An 18,006-nucleotide genomic window follows, 5' to 3' on the forward strand; every position below is an offset into this window, starting at 1 on the left:
AGACTCCTTGATGTTGGACTTCCCAGCCTTCTGAACACAGAGAAAGTGTCTCTTGCTAAAGCCACGTGGCCTGTGATACTTTGCTACGGCAACCCTGGTGAACTAATGCAGCAGGGACGAGTGATGGATTCTAACTTTTCTGCTCAGGAATTCTCTTTTAAAGAAAAGGGGTATGTGCACATGCATGCTTGTGAGCAGCGGGTGGGTCTAAATGGCCATGGGGCTGGGCACTGTAGAGATGCAGAGCTTGAACATCTCCATGAGAACCCAGGGCAGCCAACCATGCTTCTTTAACTCCCCAGGAAGACAGTGGCTCAGACATCCCACTTGCTGGGCACGTCACATCTCTGGGATGAGGATTAGGTTTGTGGATCTCTGTTTTTCCTGCTGAGTGGGTCTTATTGTTTATGGCCTCTCCTGCCCATGTCCTCAGCTTCTGCCCAGGAGAGTGACTTTGTCACTTGCCAGACCCCAAGAACACATGATGAGATATTTTGCAACTCCCAGGGAGAGATTTTGCTTCGTTCCCACCCCAGCTCCTCCTTCACTGTGGGCCTTTATCCTGGGACCACTGCTTTTCATACCAGGGGGGAATTTCTGGTGTATTTTTTTTCCCAGGTCTCTCAGTGGGTTCTGATTGAGCCCTGGAAACCACACCAGCTCTCCCAGGGCCTTAGAAAAACATCCAGTGTTTGTCCTCTCCTTGCGTGGGCTATAAAAGTTTGGAGTTGTCTCCCTGAATTATGAAGGGTTCTAAGATGAGTGCTTATTTGAGGGGCTGGCAGTGGGGAGGGGATGGCTCTGGTCCTTTCTGGGGCACAGACTGGGCTGGATTTGCAAAGTCAAAATAAGATTCATTACCCTGGGGCCGGAGCAGGGAGATACACCGCCTGACCCTGCAGACCCGCCCCATATGTCATGGGCCTGTCAGAAATCTCCCAGAATTCCCTTTATTATCTAAAGGTCGCCACCCGGGCAGAGCTGAGAGAGCCGCATGGTATAAACTAAACTACAAGAGCAATCAATTTCAAGCAGCTGCCTTCCCTGACACCCCTATCCTGCTCCCCCTTCCTGCGGCTCTGTCCTCTTCAACCCCCTCTGGGGGACAGCCAGGGAGAAGGGCTGACTTGCTATGGCCACCTCCCTCCTGGGTCAGAAAGGATTTCTGCAAATAGGCAGGGCGCTGAGGCTATGAGAGGCAAGTCCCGGGAGTGTGCCTCTCCTCTGCACTAAGTGGGGCTGGGAAGAGGTCTCCCACATCTCCCCTAATCCTAGGCAGGATCCTGTTTAAACCTGGTGGTGGTGTTCTGATAGGCATGACTGGCTTAACTAACAGGAAAAGGAATCCCCAGTTCCTTCCAAAGGCAGACAAAGGATGAAAGAGGGGATATGACTTTGCTAAGTCAAGTCAAAATTCATGTGAAGGGACTTCATATCCTAAGGCCCATGAGTAGCATGATAATAGCAACTCCTATTTGTTTTTTATAACAAAATCAATAAAGAGTAGCTGCTACCATTATTATTACCAATCATCTGCTATGTGGCATGCTGTGCTCTGAATATACGCTACTGATACTTTTGCGATTGTCTTGCAAAGTGGCTATGAGCATCCCCACTTCACAGATGAAGGCACTGAGTCTTAGCAGGCTTGAATACCTTGACCAGGAGCACTCCGCTAGGGAGCAGAGCTTTCCAAGGCCCAGGCTTTCTCCATTATTATACATTGTCTAGATTTTTTAAAATTTATTTTTCAGTCAAATGTTCTTATCACCAATCAGGGAAAATTCACCAAAATGTTAAATAAGACTTGGTGAGTCCTTCACGTTAAAGGTCACATCTTGAGGCTCTACAGTTCCATTGACGTCTATCCTGAGCTGATCCTGTGTTTTGGAAATGGAGCTGGGCTAGAGTCGGGGCTGGCAGGAGCTGTGGTTATCAGTTATCAGGTGGGGTCCGGGGCTCTTTTGTGGCAAGAGGTTTGATAGCTGCCGTTGTCGTCAAGAGAAATCTCACATGATGTTTTCAAGGAGCCTGGGAAAGCTATCTTCTGCCTTCTCCTCTCATCCTTACTATACAAGGGAGGGCTGGGGCCTCTTCAAGATTGAAACGGGGCAAGAGAGCGGGTTAAAAAGTGCCCAACCAAATGATTAAATAAATTACAGTTACTCCACATAATGGCATATTATGCTGCCATTAAACATAATGTTTTCAAAGAATAATGACATGGCTCCAATTCACACTAGTGGGAGGGAACAAGAGAAACAAAGGACCGGGGAGGGCAAAGCCCAAGGAAGCGCCAGGCACTCATCTGAATGGTGGTCCCTGGGCTGACCCTAAAACCCCACCTTCTCCTCTCCCCCACCCCCAGCTGTCCACATCTTTTTCCTCTTAAAGAAAAATGTTAATAGACCCAGGAGAACCCAGGTGAGGTGCTTCCTGCTTTCTCTTGCAGACTACCCTTCCTTTCTGTGATCAGTGGCTTCCTACAGCCAGTCCCTGACAAGTTCCAGGGACAAGGAGCACTCTCCATTCCTGATGCTTCCACTCTATGTCAGGGAAAGTGGCCATTGATGCAAGATTAAAGTGCATTTCTTAGTGCTGTCCATTCCCAGAAGCTAGGGTTCCCCCAAATTCACAAGGGTGGCCTCTCTCCCTAAATGCCTGGCATTGCCTCTCCAAAAATGATTCCATCCAGGCCTTCCTGTGCTATGGACCCTGCTGAAAGCCACTGGCAAGTAAGACCCAGGACAGACATTCCGCCATGTATGTCTCTGGCCGCTTTGTTTCTTCTGCCTCAACCCTCCTGTCTCACTTTGACAGGCCCAAGGCCAAAGGGCTAGGATTCAGCTGTGGAAATTCTTTCCTTGCTTTCCTGCTATTGTTCAGACCGGCTCAGAACCCTAAGTACCTGAGTTCAAGTCCCTTGCATTCTGATGCCCAACTCTCCCAGAAGGATTCTACTCTCAACAAACATTTGTTTGCTAAGTCCCCCAAACATCTGGCTCAGTGTCACCTTTGTAGTGCCCTCTCCCTAGAATGCTTGTCTCCACTTTCTTCTTTGCCTATGCAAACCTGCCCATCCTTCAAAGCTCTCTCTCTCAAGTCAGTTTAAAACTGCTGGTTCGGCACACTCTTGATATTAGGACATACCGCACACAGCCTTGACGCTCTGTCTCTCTCTTTTTTAATGTGACTATGTCTGATCTTCTCATTGAGACAAAGGCTCTTTGAGGACAGGAATAGTACCTTCTGCTTCTTGGCGTGCCGTGCAATGCTGGCACGGACACTTTCACTCCAGACTTTCACTCAGTCTGAATTGTGGAGAGAGAACACAGGGCACTCTCTTGATTTTGTCAGCTGACACCATCCCTGCTAATCTACTCTAAGAAATGGTTTGAACTAACATGCTTGGCCCAGAGACTTGTCATCCGAAATCTTTGAGAGAAGGGAGAAAACATTTCAGGAAGGATCCTGGCTCTTGTTTACCATGAACCCACTGGGTGAAGATCAAGTTCACCGGCCAGGTGGATGGAGTGGGGGAAAACAAAGAACAGGAATATCCCACTTGTCTTGGAAGGATTCACTATCCAGACTTTTACTAGAAAGTGTGGGCAAGAGAGCTCCAGAGCCACATTCCATCTGATAAAATAAGAAGTGTATAATATTAGTAAGTGGTGAATTGATAAAGTGATCAAGAGCAGAGTGAGGTGGGGAGAGACTTGTCTAGGAAGGTTTAAAATGTGTCCATAAGGAGGTCAAACTCACTCTGGTACATGCTGCCAGGCAGCAGGTGCAGAGAAAAGACCATGGCCTTTGGAGACAGCCCTGGGCCCAAGTCTTGTTCTTCCACTAACTAGTTGGGTGACCCTGCACATGTTACTTAGCCTTTTGAAGGGAGCCTCACTTTCCTCGTCTGTAAAGTGACACCTCGTGGGGTTGTGGTGAGACTCAATGGGATGATGATCATGAAATTGTTTTGTCAACTCTAGGGCTTTGAGTAAACACCAGCTACTCTTGTTTCTGTTTTTGGAGAAACACTAGACAAGGGCACCAACTCCTTGACAAGAGCGGCCACCTAGATCTCGAGGGCTGTGCTTCAGCTCTGAGGCAGGGCAACCATTGAGCAGTGGAATTAGCTCCTGAGACCCGGCCCTCATGGATGGTTTCCCTCTCACCTCAGGAACTTTGAATGATTTGAGGACCACTTGTGCTGGTTTTGCTGACTTGTCCAGGCACCTATGTCAGGAAAGGAGGGAGCAAAGGAGGAAAGAAGAAAGTGGGAAGCAGGTCATGGGGAGGAGGAGATCTCCACCCCCCACATCTCCTTTCTCTGCTTTTCTGAGCCAGTAGCCAGCCACTGAACGGAAGCTTCACCTCCTTTTCACGAGGAAGCATCCTAAGGGGACTGTGTCCTACCCCGATCCTTCCCATCTTCAGTTCCTATTATTTTCCTCTCTTTGTCTGAGGCTTCTGCTCCAGCAGAACAGATCCTGAGCTGTCAAGCAGCCTCTCTTAGGTGGCAAGTGTGTTCACACTCACGCACCCAGCAGGGGACGTGCGGTAGAGCTGCATAAAAGAGACACATGGAAACGGAGGGTGGTTGGAATTCCAGGCAGAGGTCTGTGCAGAGATGCACATGGGCTGGGCCTGGGGAACGCTTAAATACCTTCAGCTCCTTGACAAGGAAGCAGGAGAGACAGACTTTGGAGGCCCCTGAAGCCCTGTCTGCACCAGAGGGATGGATGTCTAGGACCCTTCAGCTCTCCTGTGAGGGAATGTGAAGGGCGTAATTATCTGAGGCTGGGACATGCAGAAGAATGTGCTGAAGGGAAGCAGGGGCTATGTCAGGCTGGCTGGGCTGGGCGGGAGAGGACCTGGGCTCAGAGATGAAAAGAACTCCCCGAGTGAGAAGCAGGCACGGGATGATGAATGGGGTGTGAGAGAGCAGCCTGGAAAAGGGTAAACAGCCAGGAGGGAACCAGGAGGGACTGGGAGGGAGGGCTGGGTGAGGAGAAAGAATGTCGAGGTCAAAGAGCAAAGAAAATGCTCCTGCAATGATTGACTCAAGATCCAGCACGTTACACACCCGGATGGATGCACATGTGCGCACAGATGTGCGGCCACCCGCCCGCCCTCCCCTCCACAGCCCTAGACGGGGTGAGCAAGCCCGCCTCCTCCCATGTACACCCCCTCCCTTCAGGAAAACCGGTCTTCTGATATGTTTTTTTTGTTGTTGTTTTCTCTTTGTACAGTGATCGTATCGTTCCCTAAGAATGTCACCTATATCGTCTCCTCCGTATGCCCCTCCTGCAATCCTGGAGGGTGGCAGTGGCCTGAGCATCACTATTTTATAGGTGAGAAGACTTAGGTATATTTGAGGTTAAATGTTTTGGTTAAGGGACTGGATCAGGAAGGAGGCCTTGGCCTCGGGGCTCCAGTAGTTAAACATGTTACCCTATTTCTCAGCTGTCTGGAGTTGCAGGCTAGCTAACTGATACCGCAAAGGAGATATCACGTACTCCAGAGGTCACTCTTTGCTTCCAGTTAGGCAATACTGTGCCCATAGTGGTGGGGGTTGGGGGGGATCCTGTTACCACTCTTTGGGAATGGAGGGGGCCTATAAAAAGCCACAACTCAGTGTTAAGCTCTGGGAGACCCCCTGTGAAATTTGGGAGCAAAAGACCAGGGACTGGGAGCTGTTGAATGCCACTTGGCTCCTGCTCAGTGCTGGCTGGTGAGAAGGTTGGGCAAGGGTTAAGGCCTAGCGATAGTCCCAGGAGCCTGCCCAGGTGGCGACAGATGGAAAAAATCCAGAAGCACAAATTTTTACAGAGTGACACTACTGTGCTAAAGTCCCCCTTCCTCGATTTGTCCTTATCTGTGGGCAGCAAGTCCCCTGACAGCTTCCCTTCTAAAGACCTCAGTCCCTGCGGCCAGCCCCAGATGCCAGTGGCTCCTACATGCCTTCCTGAGGCTTCTCTCCCCCACCCACCTCTCCCAGCTCTCAGCCCTGGCCTGGCTGCTCCTCAATCCCCCACCGTGGCAGATCACTGATTAATTCAGGGCTGTTTAATAACCCTTCTATTTCGATGAAACAAGCTGTCTTGTTTTCTTTATTTTTAACACTGACTTTCGTTTCTTTGCTAAGCATCTTACTGTCATTTAAATTTCTCTGTCTCCAACCAAGCTGATAATAGACTGGAGTGAGCAGCTGCTTCAGTCCTGTTTATGACAATGATTAGAAGTTAGCGCCGTGCAAGCAGAGAATTGACCAAATCTCAGTTCAGCGGGTCTGGCCCTGCTTGTAGAGGGAGTGCTAATTTTGACATGATTAGGAGAATTCTGGCTCCAAGGGAGATCAGGACTAATCCCACCTAGCCTTCCCGGCACCCCACTCTGAGGGCAGCCATGGGGGCGAAGGTGTGAGAACCAACCTTGCTTACTTTGGAATTAAAGAAAAGTAGCTGTGGGTTATTTGGATGAACCTGACACTCAACTCCACTTTTTGGAGGCCTCCTATTCCTCCAGTAAATTTACTGAGTAGAAAAGAGGGAGATGCAAAGATAGAGGAATTGGGTGGGTTGGGATCTCAGCAATCACCTATTACAACTTTCTGCTTCCCATTTCAATGATCACATGCATCTTCCAACTACTGCTTGGATTCTCCAAATGATGTAGAGCTCATTCCCTTCTCAGGCAACCTCCTCCAGGTTGGATGGCTCTGGCCCATCTCTCTCCTCTATTTGCCTTCAATAACCATTTTGAATGTGTATGACCAGGATTTATGAGCACATCTTTTTCTCACTTGCCACAATGTCAGCTTGTCCAGATCCAGGGTAGTAACTTACTTCCCACCCATCACACTTGGTACACAGTAGATATTCTATAAACATTTGTTTAATCAAATTAAACCAAGGGCTACCAACTTCAGGCTCTTTGCAAGTAATGTACCTTTCTTCTACCTGAATAGCTTCCTGGTGAAGCTTTCCATTTTCTTTCTTTTTATTTGGATAAATATTTTGTTCCTTCCTGGCCACCAGCCAGAAAAGGCTATGTCTTCCGGACCAGGACCCTCTTTTGTCCTCTGGAGTTCCAGAAACCTCGGTTGGTGGAAATCTTCACCAACAAGGCTGGGAGCATGAATAGAGGTCATTCAGGTGGCCTGAACCACTCCTCTGGATTCCAGCCCCCCTCCCCTTGTGCCCTCTGGGTCAGCCATGGCTGCCTGGGAAAGCTCCCAGGTGCGCTCAGTTCCTGGCTGGCCTGATACTCCCTGCCTCTCGCCTCCCCGTAGCTTGGTGAGATGGGGAGCCCTCTGTGCCTCCCAGCCAGCACAGTCTGCAGGCAGCTGCTGGGGTCATTGTCTCAGCCTCTTCAAGTTGTGAATGCTGAGTCTATAGAGACCGAAACACAAACAGTGCCCACAGTGCCTCTTGGGGAGGGAGGGGTGGCTTGGCCTTGCCAGAGCCATTGACTGTACAAATAGCAAGGCTTGCTATGGATGGAGGAAAGCTGGTTGCAGCTATTTAAGAGAGGGGGCCATTTCTTCACCACACTACCCAGCGCCCAGGAGGGGCAATGGGTGTGTGCTAAAGGCCAGCAGATGGGCAGAGAAGAGGAGAGGCTGGTTCTCTGGGGGAAGACTGCTTCGTCATGAGCTGTTTGCCCAAACTCAAGGAACAGAAAGATGGAGGAAATCGCTGGGCACCAGGTGGGAGAGCAAGCAACTGGGGAGAACAAGTGGCTAAATGGGCAGATCAAGAGAATGTGCAGGACGGGCAGGGGCAAACAAACCTCCTAGCCATTGGAGAGCAGTGAATGATGCCCTGCTGTGTGACCCAGGGCAAGCCACTTACCCAGTTCAGACTTGGGTTTCACATCTATTATTTGGGTTTTGGTAAAAGCTGCTATCAAATACTCAGAGACATTTCCCAAGTATTCTAAACAGAATGCTCGTTTCATTTGTAATTCAAATTGCTTGAAAAATAATATTTAGGAAAAAAAAATATCAAGGCACCACATCACCCCCATTTTCTGCAACAGGCCCTTAGTGCCGTCAAATACACAGGGCTCTAGCCTCTCATAGTCACCTTCTTAGGCTCTGCAGTGCCAATAAAGGACAAGGTCCTTTGTGCTCCAGCTGGGAGGGCCATGGGTGAGTTTGGGTCTGGCACAAGACAGCTGATGTTCCTCCCAAGATATCCTGCTATGTCTTGATCTATGATCCACGTTGGTTGAGGATCCAACTCCTAAGCCCCAGGGTCCAGCCTGGGCTCCTGCTAATCTTCTTCATGCTGTGTCTACCCCATCCCTATCCCTCCTGCAAGAAGCTGTTTCTGCATGGGAGGCATGAGCCCAATTGCAGCCAGGCAGCTAGGGCCCGTGAGATCTTACTCTGACCCAGGGAGGTGGTGGTGGGAGGATTGGGGGACAGTGACTCTCAGAGCAAGGCCTACTTCTCAGTTCTATGACAGTATCATTCACCTCTTAGAGCTGAAGGTACTAAATCCCTAAGCAGAGCAAATTCAGAATTTAAATTCTAAACCCTCTGACTCAGTGCTGACCTTGAACCCTGCCTGTGACCTCATTGCCAAGGTCACCACTGACTTCCTTCTGTCTCTAGTCCTCACTGAGTCTTTAGCCCTTTATACTTTAGTCCCCAAATTTTCTTGAATTAGATCTTATTTTTTCCCCCAGAAAATTCTAAATAAATTCAGGGAGTAGGGGGGAGACACTAAGATGAAAAACAGAAATATGACGCAAGCTTGACTTTTAGTCTGCTCTAAATTTTAGAATAGTTGTTCATGTTTGTGGCAACTGTCACTTTTCTGACTCTGTAAGACTCTTTTTCTCTTCCTGGCTCCAGAAGCAAAGATGAGCGAGTGCACTTAAGCAATCATGAAAAAGCTCACTCCCATTGTACAGATGGAGAAACTGAAGTGCTGGGTCAGAGGCAGGAGCCAATTCTGCCAGAGTGTCTGTGGCTCTCTTATCTCCTCCCTGTGACCGGAGAGCAAATGGAAGGCGACCACTGGGCAACAGGTGAGAATTCCTTCAGGAAGAGGGCAGAGCTTACGTGTGAAGGGAGGCACTTTGTTCCTATGTGTTAGGAGCCTGCTTTTGACACCAGGCTCTTCCTGACCATCTGTCGGTCTCCTCCTGGTAGGGCTCAAATCTCCTGTGTGAGCAGCCTGGGTGGCTTCCCAGCTCCACGCGCAGTTCAGGTCTCTGAAACTCGGAAACCTGGTCCTTGGCACACTCAGTGGGACAGCAGACTAGAACTTTGCTCATTTCCTGATCAACCTCAGGGGGCACTGGCCTTAGGAAAGCACCGATGAGGTGGAGTTGCATGAACGTGGAGTGGAGGGAGGTCTGGGCAGTTGGGGTGAGGGTGGGAGGTCAGCCTTCTAGGCAGGGAAACCTCCTCCTCTGTGAAGCTCAGAACATAGGATCTTCTTTCTCAGGTGTTTTTTTTTCCTTCTTCAGGGGGAAAAAAAAAGGGAAGCCAGGGGAGCAGTCAGGGGAGGTGGGAGGTCAAAGGCCAACGTAATATTTACCCAGCCCAGCCGAGGCCTTTCGCTTTTATAAGGCAGGAAACCACTTCAAAGCGGCAACATCCCCTCTTGCCACTTCTATCTGCCTGCTGGTCCTCCTGCTTCTCCAAACAGGCAGGGCTTTCCACACACTCCTTCCTCTCCTCCTGAACCTTCTGTCCTCTCCGCCTTAGAGGCAGAAGCCCTCGGCCTGGCTTCCCGCTCAGAGAGGTTCAGCAACTTGCCCATAGTCACAGGGCCATGGCAACACACAGGACATTCTGAACTATTCCCAGAAGGCTCCTGTTCACTTTAAGAGTGGGTTGTCTACATTGGGCGAAGGGTAGGAGGCATTGGAGTTGCAGTTCTTCATCTGAATCTCCACTGTCCCACCAAATCAGAAGCTGGGAATAAGAAGAACGAAGGCCCTAGAGGAACTGGAATCTAGAGACTGGAGTCAATGGTTCTTCATATTGGGAATTGTGTCACAAATTCCTTCTCTTCAGAAAGATCATTTCACATACCCCCATAATTCTTGAAAGTGTAGAACTGCAGGAGTTTCACAGGCCTCTTGAAACTTGGGCCTCCCCTGATTCTGTGCATTGCAGTGCAGGGGTCCTCATCCCGACACCCTCCCTGGGGTAGCTTCCGAAGCCTTGATTTGAGCACTCTGTGGTGCAGGGAGAGCACTCTGCCCATTATGGGATTAGAGGATGTTTTAAACATCAGTTGAAATCTGCCACCTTTTAACCTCCCTCCATTAGCTCTCCTCTGCCTTCTTCCTGGAAAGAAACTTTAAAAAAGAGGATGGGTCCTTCTCCAGGGAGCAAACACATGGCGGACACTCCTTGGGAGTGTCTTCCCCCGCTCAGCCAAGGTATAGGGGTTGTATTAGTCAGGGTTCTCTAGAGGGGTAAAGTTTGAGTTTTCTATCTCAGGTCCTACCCTTTCAATAAACTTCTTCAGATAACAGTGGGTGAGTAACAGCAGGACTCCAGACACTGCCTGGTGAATAGGGATGAGTAATAACATTTCCTGGCCAACCACACTGGCATGCACACTGCCCGCTCCAGAGGCACCGGAAAGGGATGCGATTTACATAGAATGCAACATGCAAACTGTGGCAGCAGAGTGTGCACCTTGGAGATCTTGCTCTAGGATGTTGACCAAGAGAGAATAAATCCAGTGCTGTCAGTTTAAAATTCACAGAGGAGGATGAGGGGAAAAATGGGTTGGAGTAGTCCTGAGAGGCTGGAATCTGGGAGGGCATTGGATTGTCGCTCTTGACAGGAAACTGAAGTTCTCAGGCACCTCCCAGTCTCTCTCCTGAAAATCTACATTACTATGGATTCAGAGTAAAAGCTTTGAGGGGCTGTCTGCCTTCGCTTTCTCTGAAATTCCAGTCCCAGGCTTCTTACTGTATTCTGCCTCTCACTAAGGGCAGTTGGGGTACTTGGCTTAGGTGACACTCTCCTTTGTCCCCAGCGTTCTGCACATTTCTTGAACGGAAGAGCTTTGACTTTTTCATCCTTATGCTGACAGTTACTACATTCTTGGCACTACATACGTGATCGATCCCTATTTATTTAAACTCAAATGGATTCCAATTCCCGCTTTCTGTGTCTTTCTATTTGGTTCAGAGAAAGGGGCAAGACCACTGGTGTAGCAATTCAAATCAGCAGGCATAGTTGGAGATGTGCCGTGCTTCTCCCTCCCTTGTCCTTTGATCTCTCCATCCGCAAACAAGAAAATAAGGTTGTGTTTAAATACAAAACCCAGAAAGCCTGGGAGTCTCCATCCTCAAGGAGGACTGAGAAGTGCTGGGGCACCTCTAAACCTGCTATCCTCTTAAAGCTTCAGTGTGTGTGTGTGTGTGTATGTGTGTGTGTGTGTGTGTATGTGTGTGTGTGTGTGTTGGAGGGGTCACAGAGGGGAGAGAATCATTCACCAGCTATTCACTCTGAGCCCCAGGACCCCTCCTCCTCTTCTTTCTGACAGACAGGTTGAACTTTCCAAGGGCAACTCCATTGCCTTTTATCTCTCATCCTGAAAGTAATTTTAGCCAAGGAAAAGCAGGATTAAACTTTCATAACATGATACATTTATCTTGTTTTTCTTCTTTCTTTTCTCCGCCCTCCCTTTCCTTCACTCTTGACCCTAGGTAAATTTGAGCCAAAGGGAAACCGAGATTAAATATCAGAGGATGGTATCAGATCTGAAGAGATGCTGTTCTCTGGCCCCCTGCCCATCCCCAAACTTCAATATTTTCCCATTCCCTGTTAGACAGTTATTATCTCTTAGATGAGAGAAGCCTCTGGACTCTGTGCGCTCTCTCTCTCCTCAATATTGTCCTCTGCTGAAATGAAAGGGGGAATTTGAATTCAGAGAAAGACTCCCACGGAGAACATGAAGACAAAGATTAAATCAGTGATACGACGTTGACATGCGTTCAGTTCCTGAAAGGTCTTAAAAAAAAAAAGTCTCCTCCAGAGCAGCCTTGCCACCACCTGAGATTGTTTCAAAAAAAAAAAAAAAAATGTGCATTTGGGGAGTTCAGAGAAAGGAAGGCATGTGAAGGCATCTTGGGAATGGGCCAAAAACTACTCTTGCTGATAGAGATAGGCAAGAGCCTCCTGGCTAGGGTCAGCAACTTGTACTGCCTGCCACCTTGAGGATATGTCACCCGCTGCCCACCCCAGGCGTCCAGTGGGCCAGACCTCTCCAAGTCACTCACAGCCCCTCCTTCCAGACAGAGGCCCAGAGGGCCCATAGCCACAGGACCTGACCAGTTGTGGTCTCTAACTAGTGTCAGCTGTGAGTTTCTAATTTATCTCATCCATTTATTTTTCCTCTAAAAAAAAAAAAAAACACAAAAGCCACTGTTTCAAGCCAAGCCTGGTTTTCAAGAGTCCCCTCTAGTGGAGATGACCTGCTACTTCGGCTTCCCTGTGAGCCCAGAGCCTCCCCCTGCCTGGGTGGACTGAGAAGAGCTTCTTTTGCCCCTCTTGGCTGCCTCCCCGCCCCCAGGCCCCTGCTTGCTCCCTGGGTTATGGCTTAGCTCCCTCCGCCCTGGCACACTGTCAGTTTCTCCTTCTTTATCTTCCCTTTCTGTCTCTCTGCCTCTTCACGTTTATCTGCGACCCTGTCTTCATCTTGACATCTGTCTTTCCACGTGTGCCTTCCTGCTTGCATCTTGATCTGCATCTTCTGTCCACATGCTGCTTTTCTCGCAAGTTCAGGAGGACAGGTCTGACGAGTGAGAATGTTTCAGTAGGAGCCTCTTAGATCCGATGGTCCAACTTCAGAGGCCAGATCAGGACCCCTAAGCTGAAGCCAAGGAGAAGCAGTCTGGAATTGAGCTTTCCTGCAGGTAAATGGAGCTTTGGCAAAAACTCCCTCCTCTATCCCCCTCCCCTGCCCTGCCCCGATCCCAAGCAAACTTGGGCCTAATGGGTTTATCTATATTTTGGAAGCTGACTATATCTGATCTCCTGCCTTGAGGTCTTATGTGAAACCAGATGGCTCCCTTTGATCAGCTCTCCCCACCACTCTGCCTGTTACCCAGTCTCTGACCTGCAGCCTGCCATTGCAAACGTCAGGCAATGCTTGGGTGAAGGGACAGGTGGCAGGGGCTGGGAAGAGCAGTGATGCAGAGCAAGAGAGAGAGAAAAGGGTGGGTAAGGGCCAGAAAATGGCCCTCTGTAGTGGCGGTGAGCACCTGCTGGTCCTGTGGGTTTCCTAGAGATATCCTTTCACCCAAGTTGGAGATAAGGCCAGGACAGGGCAGGAGGTTAATGGTTAACCAATACAGGAGCAGGAAACTTCCACAGGGCTCAGGCCCAAGGCCTTTTCTTTAACTCCCTGTCTTCCCTTCCTCTTCTCTCTTACCATTCTTTCCCAGTAGGGACCCTGCTCCCCAACAAAGAACTTTCTCACCTCTATTTCTGCCCTCAATTCCAGATGGATCAGTGTGGAACTAGATAAAGAGGTTCCATATGCCCAAATGCCAGGGAGTGGGGCTGAGAGCCTGGGGGCTAAGCAGAGGAGAAAGGGAGTGACCCTTTCCTACCAGTCATCCCTCCTGGGTGCCTTGGGACCAGCTGTTTGACCCCTGGAAGAACTGCCTTTCTTTCTGTCTCCACAGGGCTCACCTTTAGAAATGACCAATAGGAGAGAGAGAGAGAAAAAAAAAAAGGACACCCACTTACCCCTCATTTACTTTAATCAGGCATGAAATCTTTGTAACTAAGTGAAAAAACTGTTTCCCATAAGGGAATCAGTTCCATTCATCATTGTTTGAACTGAGCATATGTGAAGGGGAGAAATAGAATATTCACATAGAATGAATTGATAACAGACTGCCCCGGGTGAGGGTGGTAGTGATGGGGTGGGGCGTGCACATGAGCTGTAAAACTCCAGCACCTCAAAGCTTGTTCCTAGCAGTTTCCCTATGGACGGTCCTGAATTATTTCTAGTTAACAGACTGTAACACAATGCTCCAGTCTCTTTATGATCAGAATGGGGGGGGGGGCTTGGCTCAGCACTCCTTGCCTCTCCATTTGCCATGATGGACAGAAGTATATTGTGTCCCGTCTGTGTGTGCGGGGACAGCTGTGTGGCAATGCAGGAAGACAGCTGGAGGTGGGGGTTTACAGGAGACAGGAATTGCCTCCCCCACAAACCCTATATGCTAGGGAGGCAATCATAGAGAACAAGGTAGGCCAGAAATTATTTAAAAATCCCAGATAGCGACAACTCCAGCACCAGAAATATTTCATAGTACCTGAATTGGTGACTTTAGGCTGCTGCCAGCTGCTGCCTTGTATATTTAACCATGTCACTGGTTTCCCCTCCTGTTCCTGTGTTTTCTTGTAACATGCCCATGAAATAAAGATTAGCTGAATAATCAGAAGTATTTGTAAATGGGAAAGGGACCTAGTAGAGAAGAGGCTGTTCTTGCTGGGTTTTCTTTCTAACCTCATTTTGAGCACAGACTCCTGCAAAACAGATGGTGAACTTTTACATTCACCACATCTGCAGCTTTTGATGGTCAAGAGAGTTGGAGGGTGAATGTTCCTTGGCACTCTGGAGAGACAGGGAGGAATTTAGGCCAGCTCTGACAGGGGTTCACCAGTCTTGGAATAACACAGTTTTGGGTGATGGTTAGATGATATTATTTATATGCTCTTTACCTAGACATAGGCTGAAAGGCCAACCAATCATCCTTTTTGGCTCTAGACTGGGAGGCACCCCTCTGAGGATCATCCTGTGGTCCAGGAGACTTGTGGTCCCAGGAGCAGCGGAGACTTTCTGGTCTTTTACCACTATGGGTCCGACTGCTCCTCAGCAGCAACTGCACATTGCTCAAGATGCCATTTCCATTTAACTACTTTGCAAGCCAGTTTGCCCCCAACCCAATACAATTTGCTGAAGAGAATGAGGGAGCATAGATGGCAGTCTGCACTGCTCTCCTTTTCTCATCAGGTCCCTAAAGAGGATCAGTGATGGGAGAGAGGATTGATGGCAGCGGGGGGGGGGGGGGGGGGCAAATTCTGGGATTGGATAGGGGTGGGACTTGAAGGTGAGAGGCAGTGACGCCAGTTGGAAAATGGGGAGAGAAAAGACAACCTGGAAAGGGTACTCTGACAGATTCGGCTCTCTTTCCTTGGTTCCCTACCCTCTCTCCTTAACCTCCCACCTAGGAGAGATCAGAGGTAATTAGTTCAAATGGTGCTCTGTGAGGAGAGGGGGCAGTTAATGAATTCTTCTCTCTTCTTGCCTGGAGGTCAGAGGGGAGAGGACAGAGAGCAACTTCAGGAGCTTTCTGGGGTGACCGCACAGAAGCTGTGCATTTCAATTAGGAATAGCTGAATTCCTCCAGCTCTTGAGAGGATTGAGGACTCTGTTGCTCAGTTGAAGGCTCCAGAATTCAAAGCCAGCCCAGGGGAGAGTGAAGTTTCAAGGTCTGGGAAAGAAGCAGAGCAAGATAGGAGCCTGCTATTGTGTGGGAAGTGGGAGGGCTGAACCTGACTCCTGTTCCAAAATCCAACCCAGCCCGTCCCATATACTCATCTTGGTAAACCTGGTTCACTGCACTCATCAACAGGAAGGGATGGATATGCCCCAAATGTGGGTTTCTCCAGCGGATGGACCCCCATGCCACTGTCTGGAGCTACTGTAGGCAGCTCCACTCCCTGAAATCATCCTGCCTTTAAGGCTCTTGCACACTCATGGCTGGTGTGTCATGATTCCCTAGGATCTTGGATTTTACAGGAGACCTGATTATATATATTTCCATTGCCCATTTCACGGGGCTTTCATTTCTAGACCTGAAACTAACCTAGAATCCCAAATCTGTCACTTAGCTTCTTCTCTCCCATTATGTCTATCCGGATCTGACCTGAGCTATAGTGGGGTAGCTTCTCCTAGGGCAAGGGTCATGCCAAACAGGTGGACATTTCTGGGGCCTAGAATGGCAGTTTCTGGTGACTCTCTCTTGGCCAACTAACCCATGATTAACACAGACTACCTGTGGGATAAACAAATGGGGCTAGAATTTTCTAAGATACCTTTATGACTAGTAGGGTGAGACAAGACGGAGGGAAATATTCACACACAGGTTGCCCGGTTGCCACTGGGACCCTGGGCAAACTCCCACTTCAACCCCCAACACATCAAGTGTTGCTCCAACCAGAGGACTGGGTTCCAAGTAGGACACTACACCACGGTGCTGATAGTGGTGGAGGGACTCGGAACACTTATCCTTATTCAGTGCCTTGGAATTGCTTTCAGAGCCTTCCGGAACGCGCGCAAATGATGCATTCCCTTTCCCCTGATCCCAAGTCCCCTGATCTGAAGGAACAGCTAGCGGCCACCAGGGACTCCAGCATCGGAGTGAACGCCCCCAAATCGATGGCTGGCCACAGTGGCCTTGGGCTGTCTTGTCGTGCTACCGAGGCCCTCTCTGGGCTCCAGCTCTCGGGACAGCCTCACCACCCAGATGCTCCCCCAAGCCGCAGAGTGCCGGCAGGTGCGCGGTGGAGCGCGCAACGGAGCGCTGTCGCCGCCCGCAGCCAGTGCTGGGAAGACGGTGGCCAGCCGTGAAGCCCGCGGTGGGAGGCAGCGGCTGCGAGTCCACCGGCACTCGCGCGCCCGCCGCTTTCCGGCCAGCGAAAGTGACCGAGCCCGCTCGGGGACTCTCCCGCAGCAGCCGAGCCCGGGTGCTCGGGGTGGGACCCCAAAGAAGCGGGCGCGGGAGAAACCGCGGCGGGTGTGCGCGCGTTTGGGGAGAGGGTGGAGGGCGCTGCCTACTCGGTGCGCCCGGCCCAGCCGCCGCTTACCCAGCTCAGCGACGTCGGTCTGTCCTTCCGTCCCTGCTTGGTCCGCCTGGGCCGCCGGCTGCCGAGGGCGGCGCGTGCCCCTCTCCCTGCCCGCAGCTCGGAATCACAGAGACGGCCAAATCCACCAGGAGTCCAAATTCATTAAAATCCACGTCAAGCCACCAGCCACTTATCTGTATTCCTGAAGTGGCCCCTCGGTCTCCGGTCCGCGCGCCCCTCTGTCCTCCGTCGCCCCGCAGCAGCCCCGCCGGGCGCTATAGCCGGTTCGCGGGAGGCACCCCGAGGCGCCGAGGGGGCGTGTGGGGGTGGCTGGCGGTGTCTCTCCTGGGGAAGAAGCAGATCCCCGGCTGTCTTCAGATTTTTCCAGCGCGACTTTCCGGGCTCCTCTGACATCAGCAATCCCGGCGTTTCCTTCCCTTCTTGCTCCCCGGTTGGTTCACAGTCCCATTTCCTCCGGGAACCTGGCTTTCTAGATTATTTCGAGGTTTGCTCCGCTCGCTGGGGCGCTCGCGCTCCCTACCGCTCCTGGGCTGGCGGGGTCTCGCGCTGGATCGCTCGCCCTCTCGGCTGAAAAATTCCCAGCAACTGCGCTCCGCCGCCTCCCGCTCCAGTCTGGCGCGGAGGCTGCTCCGCCCGGCAGCTCTAGCTCCCGCGGCGGCGGCGGCGGCGGCGGCGGCGGCGGCGGCGGCAGCAGCAGAGCCCTCAGCGCCGGCCTCCCTATATTACCATGCAGCTCATTATCATAGAGGCCGTGCGTTAACCCTCTCCCTGCCGGCCAAGCTGCCCGGGCTGGGGCCGCGCCCGCCGCTGGCACCGCCCGCCGCAGACAGCCCCTTGCCCCCTCCCCCGCCCGCGCGGACTTCCTCCTCCGCAAGCTGTCAACAAAGGAGAATCAGATTGGGCATCGGGTGGCCGGCTCCGCTGTCGCCCCGCTCTCAGCTCAGCCCGGACCCACTAGCCACCTTAAGTGGCCAAGGGGGCAACGAAAATGCTGCCGGGGCCTGGGGATTCAGGTCGAGGCCTTGCAAGCCAGCTGACATGGCCCGGGGAGGTGGGGGCGGGAGGAGTCCAGAAGACAGCCAGAGTGGGTGAGGGCAGTGGGGACAAGGGCTCCTCTTCCCTTAACATCACCT

General features: G+C 50.9%; 1 protein-coding gene across 1 annotated transcript in view; it reads right to left on the bottom strand.

Moving 5' to 3' along the window:
- Nucleotides 1-17,571, bottom strand: part of Plxna2 (plexin A2) — a 208,152-nt gene extending 190,581 nt beyond the window's left edge. Inside the window, exon 1 of the mRNA XM_078022741.1 lies at nt 16,874-17,571. The gene's annotated coding sequence lies outside the window, so the exon portion shown is untranslated. The remainder of the gene's footprint in view (nt 1-16,873) is intronic.
- Nucleotides 17,572-18,006: the final 435 nt, after the last annotated feature.

Source organism: Ictidomys tridecemlineatus, chromosome 10 (assembly GCF_052094955.1).
Source record: "Ictidomys tridecemlineatus isolate mIctTri1 chromosome 10, mIctTri1.hap1, whole genome shotgun sequence".
Taxonomy (NCBI): Eukaryota; Metazoa; Chordata; class Mammalia; order Rodentia; family Sciuridae; genus Ictidomys; species Ictidomys tridecemlineatus.